This window comes from Adiantum capillus-veneris, chromosome 2, assembly GCF_014529385.1.
Source record: "Adiantum capillus-veneris isolate H3 chromosome 2, ASM1452938v2, whole genome shotgun sequence".
NCBI lineage: Eukaryota > Viridiplantae > Streptophyta > Polypodiopsida > Polypodiales > Pteridaceae > Adiantum > Adiantum capillus-veneris.
Genome location: NC_140932.1, coordinates 125208294 through 125232069, shown reverse-complemented (window position 1 = coordinate 125232069; position 23776 = coordinate 125208294).

The window sequence follows — 23776 nt, the reverse complement described above, 5'->3', positions numbered from 1 at the left end:
TCACGGGTTTTGGAACATGTAGTTAACCTCTAATAAATAGCTCAAAACATTTTGAATCAATTTGATTATTTTTCCCTTTGATTTTCTCAAAAAAACAGTGTAATTCTGCCTAATTAATTATGAAAATTAATTATGCAGTATCTCTAGATGAGAGAGAGTGTGTCAAGGCTCCGATTCTAAATTTTTATGAAGGGAAAGGGATCTTTTTATAGTTTTTCTGGGGCCCCGGGCAGTTCCTCGCAGGTTTTAACACCCCAAGCAGGCCCCTAGCTTGAAGATGGCGCCAATTATTGCTAAATCAGTCTCTGGCAGGTTCCCCTTAGCTCCACACTGTCCCCCATACCTTCCAGAATCGATTTTGGTTGATTTTACTGATTTCTAATGATGAAAATTGGAATATCATTTAATTCTGGAACCTTAGGATAAGAAAGTCTTTGTTAGTAATTATTACTGAAACCATTCAATTTTTATTAAATAATTGAATTCCTAGTGTAACCTTCCAAGGCCTGTAACTTTTCCAGTTTTTATCGGATTTTGATTCTGAAAATTACTAACCATAGTAAAGCTCTGCTTATGATTCCCAAAAAACCAATATTAGCCATGATTGAATCCTTCAAAAGTGGTTTTCAAGTTAAGTTTACAAGCTTTTTACAATTTTTAAGGTTTCGAAAACTGGAAACCTTACAATCACCCCAACTTAAGGAATTGAGATGTCCTCATCTCAACCAAAATTGGGAAAATCTTTGCGAAGTGATACTTCATCCTCCCTGGTGGCGTCTTCAATGGGGTAGTCCTTACATTTTACTAAATGTTCTCTGATAACTCTGTTTCTTAAACTCCTCTCCCTAGTGTCGAGAATACAATCTGGTTAGAGTTCAAGAATTCCCTGCTTCTGCATCACAATTTGTTCGTCATCTAGAGTGTGATTTGGATTTGGGATGTAGGGTTTTAGAAGACTGATATAGAATACATTATGGACCTTGAGGTGCTCAGGCAATTTTAGTTTGTAAGCTTGATCACTGATTACTTTAATCACGTCATAAGGTCCACAATATCTGGGGCTTAGTTTTTTTTATTTTCCCAAAAATAAAGTGCTTCTTTTTTGCCGTACCCTTAGGAATACTTTATCCCCTTGTTTGAAAATCCGATCAGACCGTTTTTTATCAGCATATTGTTTTTGGCGATCCCTTGGCTGCCTGAATGTCTTGTCTTATGGCTTTGGTTTGGGCATCCATCTCCTCCAACATTTGCTTTGAAGCTTCTACTCTTGTAGTAGGGTCAGAAAAGTTTAGGGGTGATATACATTCATGCCCATAAAGAGCGTTAAATGGTGACATCCCAATGCTTTTATGAAAGGATGGGTGAATTCCACCAGAGGAAGAAATTGGATCTATTTCCGGGGTTCTCTACTACAATAGGCTCTAAGGATGTCTTCAATAACTTGATTCACTCTTTCTGTCTGGCCGTCTGTCTGAGGGTGATAAGATGTACTTAAACATAGCTGAGCTCCTAAGGATTCAAATAAAGCTTTCCAAAATTTTGAAGTGAATTTTGCATCTCTGTCACTGACTATTCTCTTAGGAAGTCCGTGTACTCTAAAGATCTCTTTGATAAAGAGACGGCTTATGTCTGATGCAGTGTAAGTTGTTTTTACAGGCATCAAATGGGATACTTTAGTCAGCATATCCACTACCACCATAATGGAGTCGTAACCCCCTTGAACAGTGGGAAGGCCTGTTACAAAGTCCATGCTAATGAGTTCCCACTTAATTTGTGGAATGTCCAACAGTTGAAGTTTCCCTGGCATCATTGCTCGTTCAGCCTTAATCCTTTGACAAGAAAGACATTGTCTGATGTAGCAAAGTATATCTCCTTTCATTCCTGGCCAGAAATAGCTTTTCCTTATGGCATTAAGGGTCTTTGCATAACCAGGATGGCCGAAAACTGGAGCGTTGTGTCCTTCATAAAGGATTAACTCCTTTAATGTTGGATTCTTAGGAATGTAAAGCCGATACTTATACTAAAAAGCCCATCCTCAAGTGAATAATCCTTGATTCTGTCTTTCTCTTTCTCTTTTAGGTCCTGTTGATTGATAACCAGTATAAGTTTTTGATAATCCTTATCTTCCAGGGAAGCCTTCTTAACCTTGTTTAGGATTGGATTGTCGACTATGGAAATAGCCCCAAGAAAAACCTTACGGCTAAGAGCGTCAGCAACCACATTCTCTTTCCCTGGTTTATATTTTATTTCAAAGTCATATTCCCGTAGGAATTCTATCCATCTTCTCTGCCTCATGTTGAGTGTTGCTTGTGAGAAAATCTATTTTAAACTCTGATGATCAGTGATTAACTAGAACTTCCCTTCTAGAAGATAGTGCCTCCAGAGTTTTAGAGCATGGATGACAGCAAGGAGTTCCAGATCATGAGTTGGATAATTCAGCTCGTGGATTCTTAATTTTGAGAAGTAAAGGCGACGGGTCTGCCTTCTTGGTTTAAGACTCCTCCTATAGCAAGACCGCTGGCACCAATTACCACTTCAAACTCTTGAGTGAAGTCGGGAAGTTTAAGTATAGTCGTGGCTGATGTGAGATTTTGTTTTAGTTTCAAAAAACAATCCTGCTGTTCTTTTCCCCATGTAAGTTTGTTTGTCTTTTTAAGTAACTGTGTCAAGGGTGCGGCGATAGCTGCATAATCTTTGACGAAGATTCTATACCATTCTGTAATGCCCAAAAATCCTCGAATTTCACTGGCCATTTTGGGTTGTGGCTAGTCTATTATATCTTTAATCTTTGCGGGGTCTACTGAAATTCGTCCAGGGTTTATTATAAAACCAAGATAACTAACTTCGGGCGTGAAAAAAACACATTTACTCATCTTGGCATATAACTGATGTTGGCGTAGAAGATGAAGTACTTTACGTACATGGCCTTCATGCTCTTTTTCATCCTTGGAATATACCAAGATGTCGTCGAAAAACACCAACACAAAATCATCCAGATATTCTCTGAATATGTCCTGCATGAGATGGTTAAAAGTAGCTGGAGCATTCATAAGACCAAAAGGCATTACGATGAACTCATAATGCCCATACCGGGTGTTGAAATCAGTTTTGTAAATATCTGCCTCTTTAATCCGGATTTGATGGTAACCTGATCTGAGATCAATTTTTGTGAATACCTTGGATCCATGTAATCTATCAAGTAATTCATAGATGCGAGGAATATGGTACTTATTCTTTACCGATACCTGGTTAAGTCCCCTATAGTCTATGCAGAGACGTAAAGATCCATCCTTCTTCTTTTGGAATAGAACAGGCACTCTCCAAGGTGAAATACTTGGTCTTATGAATCCTTGTTCAATAAGCTGACGAAGCTGTTCTTTTAATTCAATAGCTTCAGGGAGAGACATTTTGTAGGGTCTTTTTGAAATTGGTTCACTACCTGGAAAGGTTTCTATTTCGTGGTCTATATCCCTTGGAGGTGGTAAATTTGAGAGAATATATCTGAAAATTCCTTAAGCCATTCTGGAGTTGTGTCCTCCCTTGAATCATCTACCTTAGTAAGTTTTACTACAAAGATCTATTGCCCCTTACGTAACCCCTTCAGAAGTCGACTAGTCTTAACTAAATGAGCCTTAGGCTTTCCATTTGATCCTTGTACTAATGTTTCTTCACCTAAGTGATTTTTGAAGGTTAAGTTCCCTTGAGCACAGTGAATTTGGGCTTGATTTTTTATTAACCAATCCATTCCTAGAATACCATCATAGATTCCTATTGGTAGAGTCCGAAAGTAAGATGAAGTCAGGGTTCCCCCTAGTTCAAAATCAACTTCCTCAGCTGTAAATTGAGATAGAGCCTCTTTCCCATTTGCTAGTTCTACCACTAATTTCTTGGTGGGATATTGGTTTAATTTAAGTTCCTTAAACATTCAGGGGAGAGAAAAGAGTGTGTGCTTCCACAATCTATAAGTACTTCAAATGTTTCACCTCTGTTTGCAGTGGTTTGGATGACAGCATACTGTTGCCGACCTCCAGGGTTATCAATGGCGGCAAAAAGAGTAGCTCTTTCATCTTCCTCATCCAGCAAGGTGGGCTCTCTTACTGCGGCATAAGCTCTAGCTACTCTACCTCTTCCTCTGCCTTGTCCTCCATTGCCTCTACCTCTTTGATTATTTCCTTGTCCTATCTGAGTCTGAGGAGTGGTTCCGGTAGCAACTCGGGGATTTTTCCCCTCATGACATTGACTCTTGTAGTGTCCCATTCTATTGCATCCATAGCATCTGATGTTTGGAAAAGTCTGCTCTATAGTGGTTGTAGTTGACACTGCCCTCCGTTGATTTCCTTGGTTATAATTTCCCCTTGCTCTTCCTCCAAAGTTATTGTAGTTGTAATAGCTCCTGGTAGGGGGGTTTCCTTCAACTGCAAGTGGTTTAGCTCTTAGAAGAGCATCTTGAATAGAGATGGGTCTCATAGCTTCCAAGGGAGTACTTAAAGGTTTGTTTAATCTCTGACAAAAACGAGCAATCTGTTGTTCCATAGTCATTGGTGGTGCGTAACGTTGTAAAGACACATATTTGGTGTAGTACTCTTCCAAAGTAAGCCCTAATTGTTTGAGGGCGAATAATTCATTCATTTTAATAGCTTGGTGAGCTGGAGGAAGATATCTTTCTTTCACTGCCTGCTTCATTCTTTCCCAGGAGGGACTAATGGAAGGGTTATCTCTACAGTATTGTTTCCACCAGAGTTTGGCATCTCCAGTGAGTCGAAACATTCTTAACATTGCCTGATTTTTTGAAGCAGTTCCTGTTGCCAAGAAATAATCATCCATGGCATTGAGCCAGGCTTCGGCATCATGTTCTAAGTTGGTTCCTTCTCCCTTGAAATTTGGGAGTTGAACTTGTTTTAACAGTAGTTTCTTTTCCTGGGTGGGAGTATAGAGACTTTTTGCATTTCCTTGGGTTTGTAATTAATGAAAATCTTTTAGTGATTACACTAATTTTATTTTTGTCATGCAAGTTTTCTAATCTATATACTTTTAAAACAATGAAAACAAAAATCTGACAATCATTATCACCATCTTACTTAAACTACACAAGCATGTCATAAAACCATGGTATATACAAAGGTTAATACAACACTGACTCATACTATGTACAAGATGGACTCATACTATATATAATGTGTAATTCTCTAAATCAACATCCTCTTCACCACTGGTGGGTCTGACAGGGGATCAAAAAATAAGAATCTTTTGGTCCCCTAAATTTTGGGCCTACCCTCATGGGCCTGATCCTACGTGGGTATATTACTTTGGCTATATGATCATATACCCACTGATTTTGTGACACTTCTACCCCATCTATAATAATGGTCTAATATGGATCTTCAGTCCCACTGAAAAAGAAAACTTCGATGGTCCAAAGTGTTTGTGCCCACTTGAGTCTTTTCAGATTGAGTGCCAACCCTTCTACCTGTCCCGCACCAATCAAGAAATTCCGCCAAACTGTGACCAGTCGATTCCCCATGTAGGAGGAGGGAAAAACGTTACATCTAACAATTGCATGATGCTCTTGCGAAGTACAAAGTTATTGGAGCTGCAAGCAGCCTCAATCATTATGTTGAAAATCACAAAATTTTGGTAAGCTTGGCCGATATTTTCCTGTATTGAATTCTCATTTCACAATATACTATAATTAAAAATGCAATATAACTTGTGCCTATTTTTTCGACTTTTACCCTCCTAAGGTTAGGACCTTATTAAACCATGCTCTGATACCACTTGTAAGGTCCCCAATCCAGCCAACACCAAAAACGGGATGGGACCATTGACAGGTCTCTAAGCCTACTAAAATCAGAGTCTTTAAACAAAAAACATCACCCTTACCATTGACAATAGTTTCGGTTTATAGCCCTAGAAAGAGACCTAATCCTGTCTCGCAGTGGAAACGAGACTAAATAAAAATTTATTCCGGCCCTATAACTTCGTCATTTAGATTATGGTTTCCTTAGCCGACGCTTTTTCCCCCTAACATATGTGAGGGCACAGCCGTTGGTAAATTCCTCTTCCAATGAAGAAGTTTCTAAACTTTTTAGTGCACGGGAATGGATAGTTACCTGACTAATCACGTCCACCCATCCATGATTGAAAACCTTAGTCAATCCCCACTTACCACCCCGCACTCACACTGTTAAGTATGGAGCCTGATTTACCCTTGTAATTTTCTGTGGTAAAAGCGAACATTTGTAAGGCCCCCATTATGAGGAGAAGCCATCGTGCGTGAAGGACAATCACTCACCGGAAACCAAAATTTTCACGGACAAGAATCAGGGGCAACTTTAAAGGCCTCGGGAGCGGAGCCCCCTCAGACTTTTTTTCGCCGGAATATTCTTTTTTGCCGGAATATTATGGCCGGACGGCGGCCGGAAAGTGGTCGGAAAACAACCGGTCGGTTGGCCGATGGTCGGAAGTCAATGGCCGGTGGCCGGTGGCCGAATTCAAAAGCGGACTTGTCTTCTCAAGGGCAGCCACACATGGGCGGATTTGAGGGTCCGATTTGGACTTATTCGCACAAGGGCGGCTACACATGGCTGTCTCTCATAAGAGAGGACAGCCCTTTTGGCCTATAAAAGGAGGCCATTTCTACACACATTTCACAGTGTGAAGTTGATGCAACAAGGTGAGTGTGAGGTGGTGAGAGTGAAGCAAGGCGGGAGCTCCATTAAGGGTATAATCCCTTTGTAAACTACTTCTTGTTTTGAAGTACTAAAGCCATTGAGTGGTTGCTTTCCCGTGGACGTAGCCCACATTGGGTGAACCACGTATATCGTGTGTACTCTCTCTCTCTCTCTCTCTCTCTCTCTCTCTACTCTATAATCTCGTGTATATAAATCTGTCTCTCTCCATTAAGTAATCTACTCAATTATCTATTTAGCTACGTCTTATTTCCTAACAACTGGTATCAGAGCAAGGTTTGCTCGTAGCTAAATTATCTCAAGGAAAGGATTCCTTGAATTGAGTGGGAGTTATGGCGGAGGAAGGGAAGCTCAAGATTGAGAAGTTCAACGGCAAAAACTACCAACATTGGAAGATGCAGATTGAAGACTATCTCTACCAGAAGGACCTCTATTTTCCACTAGGCGGTCTTGCGAAGAAGCCCGCAACAATGGCAGATGAAGCATGGATTGTCCTTGATCGAAAGGCACTGGGAACAATCCGGTTAAGCTTGGCGTCAACGGTGGCCTTCAATGTTTCGGAGATGAAGACCACGGAGGACTTGATGAAGTCACTTCACGACTTCTACGAGAAACCATCGGCATCCAATAAGGTATTTCTTATGAAGCGCTTGTTCAATCTAAAGATAGCAGAGAATGGTTCAGTTGCAGAACACCTAAATGACTTTAACACAAACATAAGTCAACTTCGATCAGTGAAAATCAATTTCGATGACGAAGTGCGAGCTCTCCTTATACTATCATCTCTACCGGATAGTTGGGACAGCCTTGTGATGACTGTAAGTAATTCTATCTCTGGCACAAATACTCTTAAGTTTGATGATGTTGTGGGTGTTCTCCTAAGCGAGGAAATGCGAAGGAGAAGCACAGGAGAATCATCAAGTGCTGCACTATCAGTGGAAACAAGAGGAAGGGTTAAGGAGAGGTTCAAAAACCAAAAGGGTCGTGATCGCTCAAGGCGGAGCAAGTCACGCACAAAGTCAATTCTTGAATGTTGGAACTGCGGCAAGAAGGGCCACGTCAAGAAGGATTGCTGGTCCAAGAAGAAGAAGGAGATAGAGTCTCAAGACAATAAGCCAACATCGGAGGCCAATGTGGCAGGTAAAGTAGAGCAAAATGCTCTAATTCTCTCATTAGACAATGTGTCTAATTCCTGGATAGTAGATTCTGGGGCTTCATTCCATGCGACACCACACAAGCAACATTTCCAAGACTACACCAAAGGTAATTTTGGGTATGTATACTTGGGAGATGATGAAGCTTGTGAGATTGTCGGCAAAGGTACAGTTTCTGTCAAAACTGCTAACGAAAATGAATGGAAGCTTAAAGATGTTATGCATGTTCCTTCTCTTCGCAAAAATTTGATCTCTACAGGACAATTGGACGATGAAGGTCACAACATTGCATTCGGAAACAAACGGTGGAAGATCTCAAAGGGATCTTTGGTGGTTGCCAAGGGTGAAAAAGTTGGTACACTTTACTTGTGTACTGCTAGCACGCAACCTTCAGCTTGTGCAGCAACTACAGAAGTTGACAGTGCGGTGTGGCACTACCAACTTGGGCATATGAGTGCCAAAGGAATGCAAATCCTTCAAACAAAGAATCTTCTACCAGGTTTGAAAGAAGTGGACTTAGAGTTCTGTGAAGATTGTGTTTATGGTAAACAAAAGAGGGTAAAATTTTAAAAATCAGGAAATGAAAGAAAAAATAAAAAATTTGAGTTGGTTCATTCTGATGTTTGGGGTCCTGCAAGTACACCATCACTTGGTGGCTCATTGTACTATGTAACATTCATAGACGATGCGACTAGAAAAACATGGGTTTATGTCATGAAGAATAAATCCGATGTATTTTTCATATTTCAAAGGTGGAAAGCCTTTGTGGAGAATGAAACAGGTACCAAGGTTAAATGCCTCAGATCCGACAATGGAGGCGAATATTGCAGCCAAGCTTTTGAAAGCTTTTGTGCTAGCAATGGCATTCGGAGGCAAAGGACAACCCCAAGGACACCTCAACAAAATGGGATTTCGGAAAGGATGCACAGGACAATCATGGAACGAGCACGAAGCATACGGCTACATGCAGGCCTACCGCTTGAGCTTTGGGCGGAAGCTGTAAGTACGTCTGTGTACTTAATCAATCGGTCACCCTCAACGGCATTGGATGGGGGAGTTCCAGAAGAGGCATGGACAGGTAAACCGGTGAATTATGCATTTCTCAAAGTGTTTGGGTGTGAGGCTTTCATGCACATAGATAGAAGTCTAAGATCAAAGTTAGATGCAAAGTCCAAAAAGTGTTTCTTCATTGGCTATGGAGAAGGAGACATTGTGTATCGCCTATGGAATCCTGAAGATGGTAAAATATTAAGGAGTAGGGATGTAATTTTTAACGAACAAAATATGTACAAAGATTACTTGGAAAGAAAACAAACAAAAGAAACAGGTGATGAGTACATGGAGCTTGAGGACGGTGAAGACTCAAGGACTGCAAACGGTGACAATGTGCAACAACGTCAACCAAATGAGGAGCCTCAACCTATTCCCCGAAGATCTACAAGAGCAAGTAGACCTCCAGAAAGGTTTGTTCCTTGCTTCAACCATCTCTTGATCTCAGATTCTGGAGAGCCGGAATCATATGAAGAAGCTATGCAACATGAATCCAAAGAAGAATGGACGGAGAGCATGCAAGTGGAGATGGACTCACTACATCGCAACCAAACATGGGAGTTGGTTGAGTTGCCTAAAGGTAAGCGGGCACTTCAAAACAAATGGGTGTACAAGCTAAAGGAAGAAGAAGGTGGGAAGAAAAGGTACAAGTTTAGGCTTGTGGCAAAAGGTTTTTCTCAAAAGAAAGGTATTGACTTCAATGAAATATTTTCTCCTGTTGTAAAAATGAACTCAATTAAGCTTGTCTTAAGCCTTGTGGCTACTCATGATCTAAATCTCGAGCAAATGGATGTAAATACAGAATTCCCTCACGGTGACTTAGAGGAGGAAATCTACATACTTCAACCAAAGGGGTATGAAGTAAAAGGTAAGGAGAAAATGGTTTGCAGATTAAAGAAGAGCTTGTATGGTTTAAAGCAAGCATCAAGACAATGGTACTTGAAGTTTGATCGATGGATGTTGGATCATGGATTCACAAGATGCAACTCGGATCACTGCGTCTACACGGAGAATTTGGGAGATGGGAAATTCATCATCCTAATGTTGTATGTTGATGACATGTTGATTGCAAGTGCTAACATGCAGGACATCAAAGACCTAAAAGAGGAGTTGTCCAAATCTTTTTCAATGAAAGATTTAGGTGCTACAAAGAGGATACTTGGTATGAAAATATCAAGGGACAGGACGAAGAAGACAATAAAGCTATCTCAAGAAGATTACATCAAGAAGGTACTAGAAAGGTTTGCAATGCAAAATGCAAAACCAGTTTCTACACCTTTGGCTGGTCATTTTAAACTAACGAAGGATATGTGTCCAAAGACACAAGAGGAGATAGCCTATATGTCTAAAGTTCCATATGCTGCAGCGGTAGGTTCTCTAATGTATGCTATGGTCTGGACAAGGCCAGACATTGCACATGCAGTGGGAGTTGTGAGTAGGTTCATGGACAACCAAGGTAAAGAGCATTGGCAAGCTGTGAAGTGGATACTTAGGTATCTAAAAGGGACAACAAAAAATGCTTTGTATTTTGGAGGAACTGATATTTTTCTAGAAGGGTATGCTGATGCAGATATGGCAGGTGACAAAGATACTTGAAGGAGCACTACTGGCTATGTGTTCACGGTTGGAGGCACAGCAGTAAGCTAGGCTTCAAAGCTGCAGAACGTGGTTTCACTTTCTACCACAGAAGCAGAGTATGTAGCAATGACGGAGGCAAGCAAAGAAATTCTGTGGCTTCACAGATTCTTATAAGAGCTTGGATTCAAACAAGACAATTGTGTCTTGTACAGTGATAGCCAAAGCGCTATCCATCTTGCGAAGAACTCAGCCTTTCATTCAAGGACAAAGCACATTGAGGTGAGATGTCACTTCATACGCACTCTTTTGGAAGAGGGACAACTAAAGCTAGGAAAGGTGCATACAAGTGAAAATCCTACAGACATGTTTACAAAGGTGGTCAACAAGGAGAAGTTGAGCTTTTGCTCATCTTCAATCGGCATTCAAGGATAAGAAGCCAGAATGGAAAGCAGTCACAGGTTTGGTTTGGAGATCGGTCTCCAAGTGGGAGATTGTTAAGTATGGAGCCTGATTTACCCTTGTAATTTTCTGTGGTAAAAGCGCACATTTGTAAGGCCCCCATTATGAGGAGAAGCCATCGTACGTGAAGGAAAATCACTCACCGGAAACCAAATTTTTCATGGACAAGAATCAGGGGCAACTTTAAAGGCACAGGAATATTCTTTTTCGCCGGAATATTATGGCCGGACGGCGGCCGGAAAGTGGTCGGAAAACAATCGGTCGGTTGGCCGGTGGTCGGAAGTCAATGGCCGGTGGCCGGTAGCCGAATTCAATGGCCGGTGGCTGAATTCAAAAGCGGACTTGTCTTCTCAAGGGCGGCCACACATGGGCGGATTGGAGGGTCCGATTTGGACTTATTCGCACAAGGGTGGCTACACATGGCTGTCTCTCATAAGAGAGGGCAGCCCTTTTGGCCTATAAAAGGAGGCCATTTCTACACACATTTCACAGTGTGAAGTTGATGCAACAAGGTGAGTGTGAGGTGGTGAGAGAGAAGCAAGGCGGGAGCTCCATTAAGGGTATAATCCCTTTGTAAACTACTTCTTGTTTTGAAGTATTAAAGCCATTGAGTGGTTGCTTTCCCATGGACGTAGCTCACATTGGGTGAACCACGTATATCGTGTGTACTCTCTCTCTCTCTCTCTCTACTCTATAATCTCGTGTATATAAATCTGTCTCTCTCCATTAAGTGATCTACTCAATTATCTATTTAGCTACGTCTTATTTCCTCTCACACACATGATTCTTTTGTTATTTAATTACTACCACGTTCTTATCACAATTAAAATAATGATTCCTTTTATCCTTTATAACAGGATTTTATTAAAACAACCCTTGAAAACAGTATTGAAAACTTTCTTTTAGCAAACAGACATCTTTAAACTTAAGACAGGGTACTGTCAATCAAAACATTGTCCATAATAACCATGAACAGAACTCTTCTTGTCTCAAGATCACCTAAGGGTGAAAAAACGGCACCCATTCCTTATTCACAATCCGGAGTGGATAAACCCCCACCCAAGGTTCCGGGTGCACATACACCAAACCAATTGCCCATACAACCGGGCAGCTCCCCTAGGATAAAAACGGTATCCTAACTTATGTAGAAACATCAAGACATGACACAGAGTAGAAACTCATCGTTTGTGGGGGTAACCGACTTATCCATGATGGTATCGCCATCATTACTCATTACCTAGAGTAAAATATTTTAAAGGAATCAGAGGCGTCTTGAGACAAGCTGTCTTAAGGATGGTCAAACATTTTTTTCCTAGGTCAATCAGTCATAACCCAATCATTTCTTTCCTATTTACAATCATTGCTCGTTGGTTTCGTGGAAGTTACCTTCCATTTACAGTCAGTTTATCCTTCCTAACCTTACGTATGCAATGTTAACTTAAAAATGAACTTCAAAACATTTTAAGTGAACAAAATAGAAATCCACCTAGGACTGCTCGTCCATGTGTTGTGGGGCGGGAGCTCGTAGACTTTCTTCCGTTGGCCTATGGCTAGGCCCAGCCTCATGGTCATCAATGGCCTTGTTTCTTTTGTTGCTAACATCCTCTTCCTCGGTAAGAGGATTTCCCCTTGTTCTCTTTGGAGCCATGTCGGTAGCCTTATAAAAAGACTTAATCGATTAGAGGTTTAATTGAATAATCTACTTTTTCCTTTTTTACCCAAAAATAAGGATTTTTGGAGTAAGTAGGTATCTTTAATAGTCAATTTGATGAGATATTCCTCCTGTAACTTATTTATGCTATAAGTAATTTCCCATAATTACCATTTAATTTGGGAAGCCCTTTAGCTAGGTTTATCCTTAGTTTATATTCCATTTTAGCCTTAGTAAATTATAAATTTCTATCTGCTAATGGGTTACTCGTCCTAAATTGTAATTGAATATGTTCTATTTTTAAACATTTTCATAAATTTGATTTATAACCTTTCCCTCCTATACTTATGGTCTAATTTAAGCAGAATTTTACAGATAGTAATTTGTTATACCAACCATTTATGCTGAGGTAATTTTTCTCACCCTTCAATAGTGATTTTGGACCTCGGGTATTTATTTGGTAATTAGATAAATTCATTTACTAATTTCCTTTCTCTATTTTATACACAAAATCGGTTACTTTTATTGAAGATAAATACCCAAACTAATTATCTGAGAATGGGGTATTGATCATGGATTCCTCAAGGTGTATTCTACCTTTGATATTTATATCAAAGGTTTTTGGATTAATTTACTATATTCTCCCTCTTATTTTCTCTAAAATTATTGTAATTTTATTGAGATAATTAGATAAACTAATTATCTAAGGATAAAATAATTATCACAATTTTTTGAAGGTGTAATTAACCTCTAATAAATAACTCAAAGCATTTTGAATCAATTTACTAATTTTCCGCTTTTAATTTGTCCTAAAAATAGAGTAATTTTGCTAAATTAATTAGGTAATTTAAATATCTGAGCTTGACATAATTATCACGGGTTTTCTAACATGCAATTAACCTCTGATAAATAACTCAAAGCTATTTGAATCAATTTACTAATTTTCCTTATTTAATTTGTCCTAAAATCGGAGTAATTTTGCAAAAGTAATTAGATAAATTAATTATCTGAGCTTGAAATAATTATCATGGGTTTCCTAACATGTAATAAACCTCTAATAAATAACTCAAATGAATTTGAATCCATTTACGAATTTCCCCTATTTAATTTGTCCTAAAATCAGAGTAATTCTGCTAAAGTAACTACGTAAATTAATTATCTGAGCTTGACATAATTATCATGGGTTTTCTAACATAGAATTAATCTCTAATAAATAACTCAAAGAAATTTTGAATCAATTTACTAATTTCCCCCTTTTAATTTGTCATAAAAAAGAGTATTTCTGCTAAAGTAATTAGGTAAATTAATTATCCGAGCTTGACATAATTATCCTAAGATAAGACTAACTTTTGATAAATAACTCAAAGCAATTTGAATCAATTTACTAATTTCCCCCTTTTAATTTGTCCTAAAAACATAGTATTTTTGCTAAAGTAATTAGGTAAATTAGTTATCTGAGCTTGACATAATTATCATGGGTCCTCCCTCCAAAAGGATTTGTATTATAGGTTTCCCCCATCAAGGGAGACACTACTTTGAGTTCCTTCAATAACTTGCTAGTGCAATGAAGATAGAAGCTTCAAGCACCAAGCTTACACTTGAAAAACACAACATCAATTCCCTCACTGTCTCAGACCCAAGACCTCACACACCTTCGAAGATGGTGAGAGCTAGTGGGGTATGAGAGTAGACCTAGAGGAAAAAGAAGTATTCCTACGAGAAAGAAGTATTTCTTCTCACATAATCACTCTTAATAGCTTAGCATAGCTTAGTAATTAGCATGGTAGAGGAGATGAGCATGCATTGGAGCTTGGATCTTGGTTGGATTTGCATCACAAAGCCAAGATTTGTTGGTGTAGGACTCCCTTCTCAAAAGCTTGGAGAAGATGATGAGCCAAGAGCTTTTGTAAGAGAAATTGTGGATGTCAATGAGTTGCAAGGCTTTGGCAAGGATAGCTAACGACACTTGATGATGGTGACATGTAGCAGCAAGTAGGTGCAATGGTCGGGCGGTGTAGGATGTGTAGACAATAGGAAACGTGAATTAAGTAATTGATGTGCAGTGTAGATATATTGGATAGAGTTTAGAGTAGCTTGAACAACACACAGCGCCTGTCCAGGTCAAATCATGGGCAACTAGTGTAGCAAGTGAAACTCAAGAGAAAAAGCAATACATGGATGTGATGATCTATGAAGCTTGCTCATTGGCTAGACAAATGTGAGAGTTGTCAAGGATTAGTAGTGCAAGATGCTATTCAAGAGCATGATGAGCCTTGCAAAGAGATGCCAAATGGTGGCGGCACAGGCTCGGGGGGTTCACTATGTGTAAAACTACCATACCACGTGCATTCAAAACATGTTTGTAAAACCCCTTATCTGTGAATTTTGTTAGGAATATAATGTACACTTTTCTTTTAAAAATATATATAAGTGTTTTTCAAATTTGAAAGAATAATGCCCTTCTGTATATATATTTCTCTAAGTTTCAAGAACTTTAAATACCCTTCTATTGAATTCACATGATAGGTTACATTTTTATTAGATGACCTCCTTGAGGGCACAGGTAGACGCTACTTCTAAACATAGGTATACATAATCCTCACCCAAAATCATGGAGCCAAATTGTATATTAGTTTCAATTAAATACATTTTTTTGGGATCCCGCCCGATAGCTGTCTAAGTTGAGTAATGGTCCTTGTGCCAAAATGTCAAAGACCTATTAATAGGCCTTCCTTCACATTGGTGACTCTTAAAGAGGAAAAAAAAATCTTCCACACACACCTTTGTTTAGGTAGGGATTAAGAATGGCTATAAAGCTCAGATCTAGAGATTAGACATGCTATGGAAGCTGAAAACTTATGTGCAATGTTAAAGAATTAAATCTTGAGCAGTCTTTGCACTCGAAAGCTCTTTGTTGTAATGGCACCGTGAAATGCTTTGCCTGCATGCAAGTTATACAAAGAAATGGTGCCTAAAATGAGAGTGATGGTGGAGTAAAGCAAACTAAAAATGAATACAAAGAAGCACAACAATTGAAAATTGCACACACATACTGCGATTATTGAAATGTCGCTAATCACCAATCGATTGATTAAGAAGGGTAGTGGCTCATTGGGTATTTCCAAGAACGTCCCCAAGCTTAATCAATGATATTAGTGATTAGCGAGAGAAAAGAAGGGGGATTAATAAGGCCCAGGTATAAACCGTCGGCTCTGATACCACTTGATGGGTTAGTAGATGAGGAAGCGTACTCCACAATGACCAATGATTAGTGTAGGATATGGAGGGTGAAACATTAGCTTAACCATGGTGTTAGGGCTAGGGCTAGAGAGATGGTGAGGGTTAGGTTATGCCAAAAGCAAGAGCATAGAAAGAGAGAGTATAGACACAATGATAGGAGTCAAAGTGCAATTGATTCATTTAAAATAGCCTCTAATATAGGCTTTGTGCTTTAAAATCATTGGGTAGATGGGTTGCATCCTTTTCCTATTGGGCCATGTCATTATTTATCTTTCCTAGGTGGCTAGAGGCCATTCCCGTATGGTGCCACAAGTTGGGCTTACCCTTATGTCATTTGGGAATTCTTGTGAGAAAGATAGTAAGAAGATGCATTTCCATTATTGGAAGGCAAATGATCACTTGAAAAACTAATGTTCTAAGTTGAAGGCAAAAGAAGCCAAGAAGAAAGAGGCTAGACATTAGGGAGAATTTGGACTCTCAAAGGGGGCCCTATAAGGATGTTTGACTTTGTCTCTCTTGTCCAAAGCGGGCAACCTGGTGAAGTCCATGAACTCTTTTTCAAAACCTATCAACCAACATATCATTGGAAATATTTTGATAGATATGTTCTAAATATCCAAACTCTGACAAATTTGGAGTTGATTTGTAGAAGTTTTGGCCTCCCCACTAAAGTTGAAATGTGGGGAGAGATTCCATCTATACAATGGAGCTGTCAAAAAATAGAGTCTTCTAGAATATAAGGAATCTGATGGCATGTTATACATCAATGGATAGATCTCAATGAGAACATTCTAATTCCAAAAGGTCCGACAAGTTTTTATCTCATTTGTAAAAAAAATATTGTGTGCCCGTTTTGGACGAGAGAGAGAGAGAGAGAGAGAGAGAGAGAGAGAGAGAGAGAGAGAGAGAGAGAGTCAAAGTCCTTATAGGGCCCTTTTGAGAGTTCAAATTTTCCCTAATGTCTCCCAACAGTGCAACTATCGTATAATCTTCAGAAATGGAGATTGTGATCCTGATGTAGATGTGGAGTGGGCAATTCGTGCAGAGTGTACTTATGACCCGATGCATGTATGTCAAATGCTGCAAAGTCACATGTTTGGTACTTTGATAGTGGTGCTACAAAGCACATTATATTGCATCGTGATTTTTTTCCCCCCCTTAAGCCTATCCCTCATGGGAATACGATCACCTATGCAAACAATGCCTCTTATTCAGTGAAGGAAGTTAGAAAGATTGTGCTAACTATTGCAAATGGTAGTTCTTTCACACTTGTTGATGCACTTTATGTGCAAGGGATGAAAAAGAAAATTTTGCCTATATCTGCACCTGCAAAACTTGGTCTTGTTGTCCAATTTGGGGATGAATGATGTGTAGCTCATGATCTCAATAATGGTGATGAAATTGTTGCAGATCTGGCATTTTTTGATGGGTCTATAGCTCGTAGACCTAGGATTGCAACTCACCCAGGACTGGCAAGTTGTTATTGCTAACAACGTTCCAAATGACGAGGCAAGGAAAGGTATTGTTTGCTGTGTGCACCAAGACATGGCTGGTTGGGCTTTGTTTTCTACTGCTGGCCATGTTGGGGCATAGTTGAGAGATGCTAATGTCCCCCCACAAAGCTGCCCCTTGCCCCAGGGGAAGACTGTGCAGAGATGCAACTGAGGTCCTTTTGCGGGTAAGCAAAGGCTAGGGTTGAGAGAGAGAGAGAGAGAGAGAGAGAGAGAGAGAGAGAGAGAGAGAGAGAGAGAGAGAGAGAGAGAGAGAGAGAGAGAGAGAGAGAGAGAGAGAGAGAGAGAGAGAGAGTAGCATGTAGAGGATATAGCTATTGAAGATGATGAAACAGGAAACAGAAGGAAGACAGCAACTCAGAGTAGGAAGAAGATGGAGAAGGAGAAGACACAGAGCTTGCGTACGAGATCTCTGTAGTCTATCTCTCTGTATTAGAATAATAGAGTATACAAACTCAGAGTTACAAAGCTTATATGAAACCCTAAGAGATAAAGTGTCCTTTCACACCGGATGTCTAGGGGGAAAAACCCAGTGGGAGAAAAGTGCCCCTGGTGAAGCGCGTATACACACTAACACTACTACATGTCTACAAATCCCCCCTGTAGTGATAGTGTGAATCCGTACAAGGTAGCAGATCATCATGTGTATGAGAGTAAGCCCAAAGCTTTTCGGAAAGCTTCAAAATTTTCTCGTGATAATGCCTTCGTAAATAGATCTGCAATGTTATCATGTGTAGGACAGTAAGTTAGTGTGATCTCCCCTGCATGTAGCCTTTCCCTGACATAGTGGTAGTGAACCTCTATGTGCTTTGTTCTTGCATGAAATACTGGATTCCTTGCAACTTCCATAGCACTCTGACTGTCAGTGAAAATGGTAGTGGGTGCCTGTTGACACTCACAAAGATCTGCCAATAACCTGCATATCCATACACAATCAACTGTTGCCGTGAAAGTTGCCCTGTACTCAGCTTCACAAGTTGATGTAGCCATTGTGGGTTGCTTCTTGCTTAGCCAAGATATACATGCATTTCCCAAGAAAAAACAATTGCCACTTGTGGAATGTCGTGTGTCAAAATCACCAGCCCAATCTGAATCGCTGTAACCAAGAAGCTGCATAGAACTGTGCTTTCCATACATATCCCCCCTTGGAAAGAACATGGAAAGATTAGGGGTACCTAAAAGGTAACGAAGTATGCACTTCACAGCCTGCCAATGATGCATACCTGGGCTGTGCATAAATCTGCTTGCTTGTGAAACCCCAAATTGAATGTCTGGACGAGTGTTGCCTGCCAAATATATCAAGCAACCAACCGCTGCTGCATAAGTATGTACATCAAAAGGTTCTCCAGCATCGTCCATGCTCAACTTTGATCCAGTTTCTACGGGTGTAGAGATTGGTTTACAATTTTTCATACCAAACTTGTCCAAAATTTTATGCAAATATTTTGCCTGCAACATGTATATGCCATCCTCTGATTGCACAAAGTGAATACCCAAGTAATAATGTAGCAAACCAAGATCAGACATCTCAAAGGTTTTTCTCAAAGCATCTTTAAACGCTTCAATTTCATCTGCAGTATTGCCTGTAAGAAGCATATCATCCACATAAAGTGTTAGCATAATGAGAACTCCATCTCTCTTTTTGACATACAAAGTACATTCTGTTGGACTATTCTGAAATCCCTGGCCAATCAAATAAGTATATATCTTCTCATACCATGCTCTTGGAGCCTGTTTGAGACCATACAAAGCTTTACGCAATCTACATACCTTTTGCTCTTGACCTTTTACAACAAAACCACTTGGTTGACTTGCATAAACTTCTTCCTGAAAATCACCATTCAAAAAATTAGTTTTGATATCCAACTGATGCACTTTCCAACCATGATGAGCAGCAATTGCAACTAGTGATCTAATTGTGGACGCACGAGAAGTAGGAGAAAAGGTTTCATCATAATCTATGCCTTTCTGTTGCGCATAGCCTTTTGCCACAAGCTTTGCTTTGTACCTGTCAACAGTACCATCTTGTTTCCTTTTTACCTTAAAAACCCACTTTGTACCAATAGGCTTTTTACCTGTAGGCATGTCGACTAGATCCCATGTATGATTCTTATGAATAGAATCAATTTCTTGTTGCATAGCATCTTTCCACTGAACACACTCTAAAGCTTGTTCAAATGAATCAGGCTCATCTACATCACAAAGAGTACTAAAGCAAGCCAAATCTACTTGTTCTCTTCCAAAAGTAGTACCAGCACGTGTTTTTCGTGGCAACGGTGCATCCAACTTGCTATCCTGCAAAGTTTTCTGAACCCATTTAGGCAAGGTTCTTTCTTCCCTGAGAACTTCTTGCTCTTCACGCACAATTTCCTCTACATCATGAGGTGTCACATGCTGATCAAAAGATTGATCAAGATTATCAACCTGTTGTGATTCTTGATTCTCCACAAAAGAAGGAAGCAAACCTTCAAATACATCATGTGTCTGCATATGAGGTACATCAAAAGCAACCATAGGTTGAGCAGTAGTTTCTGCAAAAATTACATCACGACTTTCAAAAATCTTGTTTGTAGCAGGATTGTAAAGTCTATAACCTTTACTTCCACTACTGTACCCCACAAATATACATTTGATTGCCTTATCATCAAGCTTCCCACGTAACTGCTGAGGGATGTGAGCATAAGCAAGACAACCAAAAACACGAAGATAACTAACTGAAGGTTTTTTGTCATACCAAGCTTCATATGGAGTAATGGTCTTCAAGGCACGAGTAGGACACCTATTCAAAATATGTGTTGCACAAGCAACTGCCTCCATCCATAGCTTATGAGGCAAACTCTTAGCCTTGAGCATACATCTAGCCGTCTCCATTAAAAACCTGTTCTTCCTTTCTGCAACACCATTCTGTTGTGGTGTGTATGGCATAGTGCATTGGTGTTGAATGTCTTTCTTTCCCAAAAAATCCTTAAATGCACCTGACATATATTCACCTCCTCGATCGGTACGAAGAGTCTATACTTTGCAACCTGTTTCATTTTCAACCATGGCGACATAATGTTGAAAAATTGCAAACAAATCTGACTTTGCTTTGAGTGTATACACCCAACAAAACCTAGAAAAGTCATCAATGAAGGTCACAAAATAAAGGTTGTTTCCTATAGATGGCATCCTCATAGGACCACATACATCATGTTGAGATGTCGAGCTCTACACCTTGAGCTGGCATCCACTACGGGTCTTGGCCGCTTATGGCATTTACTCACTGGCACGTTAGGTGACTGACACGGAGGATCTCTGCCAGTGATTCTACAGCTGGACTACACTTATAGTGCCAGCCTAGTACGCTTCTAGCGAGTTCACACTTAGTGACCGCATGTACATATGTGCTACTTTTCAGCTTTAGCACTAAGTCATTTTGTACTTTTTTTTCTGTGAAGAAGAAGAAGAAGCTTTCCATCTCTGTGTGCTTTGTGCTTGTCTTGTGTAGCTCTCTTGCATCCTCATTCTTTACATGGTATAAGAGCCTGATGCAAGCAAGAGAGGCTAAGAGAGCAAGAGCATCACAATCCCTTCGTTCGCAATCCACGACCAGATGCCAAAGGCGCCTCGCGCAGCGAAAAAAATTTTAGGGGTTTTTCGCACAAGTTTCTGAACAGGTCTCCAAAGTGCAGTATACAGAGATTTACTATACAAGTACAGTGGTTGTATGTACGCTTGATTGTGGACACTCGTTGAGTGTAGAAAGCGTTACAGGAACCACGATAGCAGGTTCAGCAGATTTGCAGGTTTTTGCAGATTGCAGCTATTTTGTCTTAGTGCTTCAAGATGTCTGACGGTTTCAGTCAGATTGTTACTGAGAAGCTTGAGAAAAATAACTACCCTGCATGGAAGTTTAGAATAACAAATTTCCTAAAAGGAAAAGGTTATTGGGACTATGTAGAAGGAGACAATGAAAAGGAACCAGAGATTCCCGAGGCAAATGCTACAGCAGAACAAAGGAAAGCTTTGAGGGACTGGCAACAAGGCCAGAGCAAAGTGATGTATTGGCTTTCTATGAGCATCACAGATGGCATGATGGGCTATCTACAGGATGCTGAAACCCCCGCCATTGCATCGAAAAACTTAGGCAGAGTGTTCGAGGTGAACACCAAGGCCAGGAAGCTTCAACTAAAGTCGAAGCTAAATCAGGTTAAGAGGAACAACCTCTCCATCAATGATTATGCTTTGAAGATCAAGAGCATCATTGAGGCTCTTGGATCTATTAAAGTCTCAGTGGAAGACGATGACATTGTCCGTGCATGCTTGAATGGTCTAGGAGATGAGTATGTACATTTTAGGTCTTCCATGAATACAAGAGACGACATCCCCGTGTTCCAAGATTTGATTTCTATGCTTATTCTTGAGGAGAAGAACCTTGACACATCTTCTTCTCATGGCAGAAATAATTCTGAATAGGCCTTCTATTCTAACTCCAACAGAGGTAGAGGTAGAGGTCGTGGTCGAGGCCCAAGGGGTTGCAGGGGCCAATTTCTGGAAGGTCAATCAAATCAAAACAATACAGGTGGCAGGGGAAACCAGTCTCAAGGCAGGGGGAGTCAAAGAGGTCGTGGTGCAGGATCAAGCAGCCAGCAACATACTCCAGATAGTAGAGAATGTTGGACTTGTGGTGAAAGAGGCCACATGTCACGTGACTGTCCAAAGGGAAAAGCAAGTAGAAAGAGAGAACAGGGCAACTATGCATCTACTAGCAAAGATGCAGATGACAGCAAAAACGAGCGCATGTTTGTTATGCAACATGTAATGAATACAATGACTGCAGAGAATTCCACCCAAGATGATGTTTGGTATGTGGATTCAGGTGCCTCTAATCACATGACGTCTCGTGGAGAGTGGTTTAGAGATATGCACAAACCAGATGTGTCAGGCTATGTGCAGACAGGAGATGACACAGCTCACCCCATTGCTCATGTAGGGGACATACCTCTAAATACGAAGAGTGGGAAATCAAAGTACTTAGCAGATGTACTTCATGTCCCAAACATTACAAAGAATCTTGTTTCTGTTGGACAAATGGTTGAGCAGGGTTTGCAGGTTCGCTTCAATCCAAATGGCTGTTATGTAGAAGATTTCCAGAATGGCTGTAAGCTGATCACAGAGGGCAAATGTGTGGGCAGAATGTTTACGCTGAATGTAGACATGCCTGAGGTAAAAGCTGCATTATTTGCATAGGGCACAGGTGTTGTGGCTGATGTTGACATTTGGCACAAACGCATTGGCCATGTCAATGAGCAGAGATTGCGCAGCATGCAATCAAAACAGATTGTAAAAGGTTTGCCCAAATTCAAGGTGGATGGTATGCATAAAGTGTGTGCAGCATGCCAGTTTGGAAAACAGTCAAAGGGCTCATTTCCACATGAGCGCAATGTATGTAAAAAGCCACTTGAGGTGGTGCACACAGATGTTTGGGGTCCAACCGATACTGCAAGTATACATGGTTGCAGGTATTATGTCTCTTTCATTGATGACCATACAAGGAAAGTATGGGTCTACTTCATGCGTAACAAAAGTGAAGTGTTTGGTCACTTTCAAGACTTCAAAGTCATGATTGAGAAGGAGACAGATATGCAAATCAAGACATTGAGGTCAGATGGAGGGGGAGAGTACTTCTCCAATGATTTTTCAGATTTTCTGCGAATGCATGGTATACACAGGCAGTTTACATGCAGATATACTCCACAGCAGAATGGGGTCGCAGAAAGGAAAAACAGGCACATTGCAGAGGTTGCACGTGCATTGATGAATGAGAAGAACATGCCTCATAATTTCTGGGCTGAAGCTGTAAATACAGCTGTGTACATTATGAACAAGACACCTACAGCTGCGGTGCATGATGTAACACCTGAGGAAAAGTTTACAGGTACAAAGCCTAATTTGGCACACTTGAAAGTGTTTGGCTGCATAGCTTACGTGCATGTACCAGATGAGTTGCGTAGGAAATTGGATCCTAAAGCAGAGAAATGTATTCTTGTGGGATATTCCCTTGAACAAAAGGGGTACAGGTGCTACAATCCTACTACACGAGAATTACGAGTGAGCAGAGATGTAGTCTTTGATGAGATGAGCAGCTGGTACAGCAATGCACATGGCACTATTGGGGCTGATGTAAAAGATGATGTGGTTGTACAAAATGTGAGGCCACAGTCACAGGTTTTGAGTGGACCACAAGAGTCCTCTTCTCGTGGCTCTGTTGAGAAACCATGGAATGGTAGACTACGTACGCAGGTTACTCCACCAACAGGTACAGGGAATGTATCACGAAAAGGAAAGGAAAAGGTTGATGAACCTCCCTTTATGGTTGATGCATCATCAGGTTTTTTACAATTAGACATGGATTCAGATGGTTCTGAACAAAGTCTTGATGAGGAATTTGGAATTCCGGCTGTC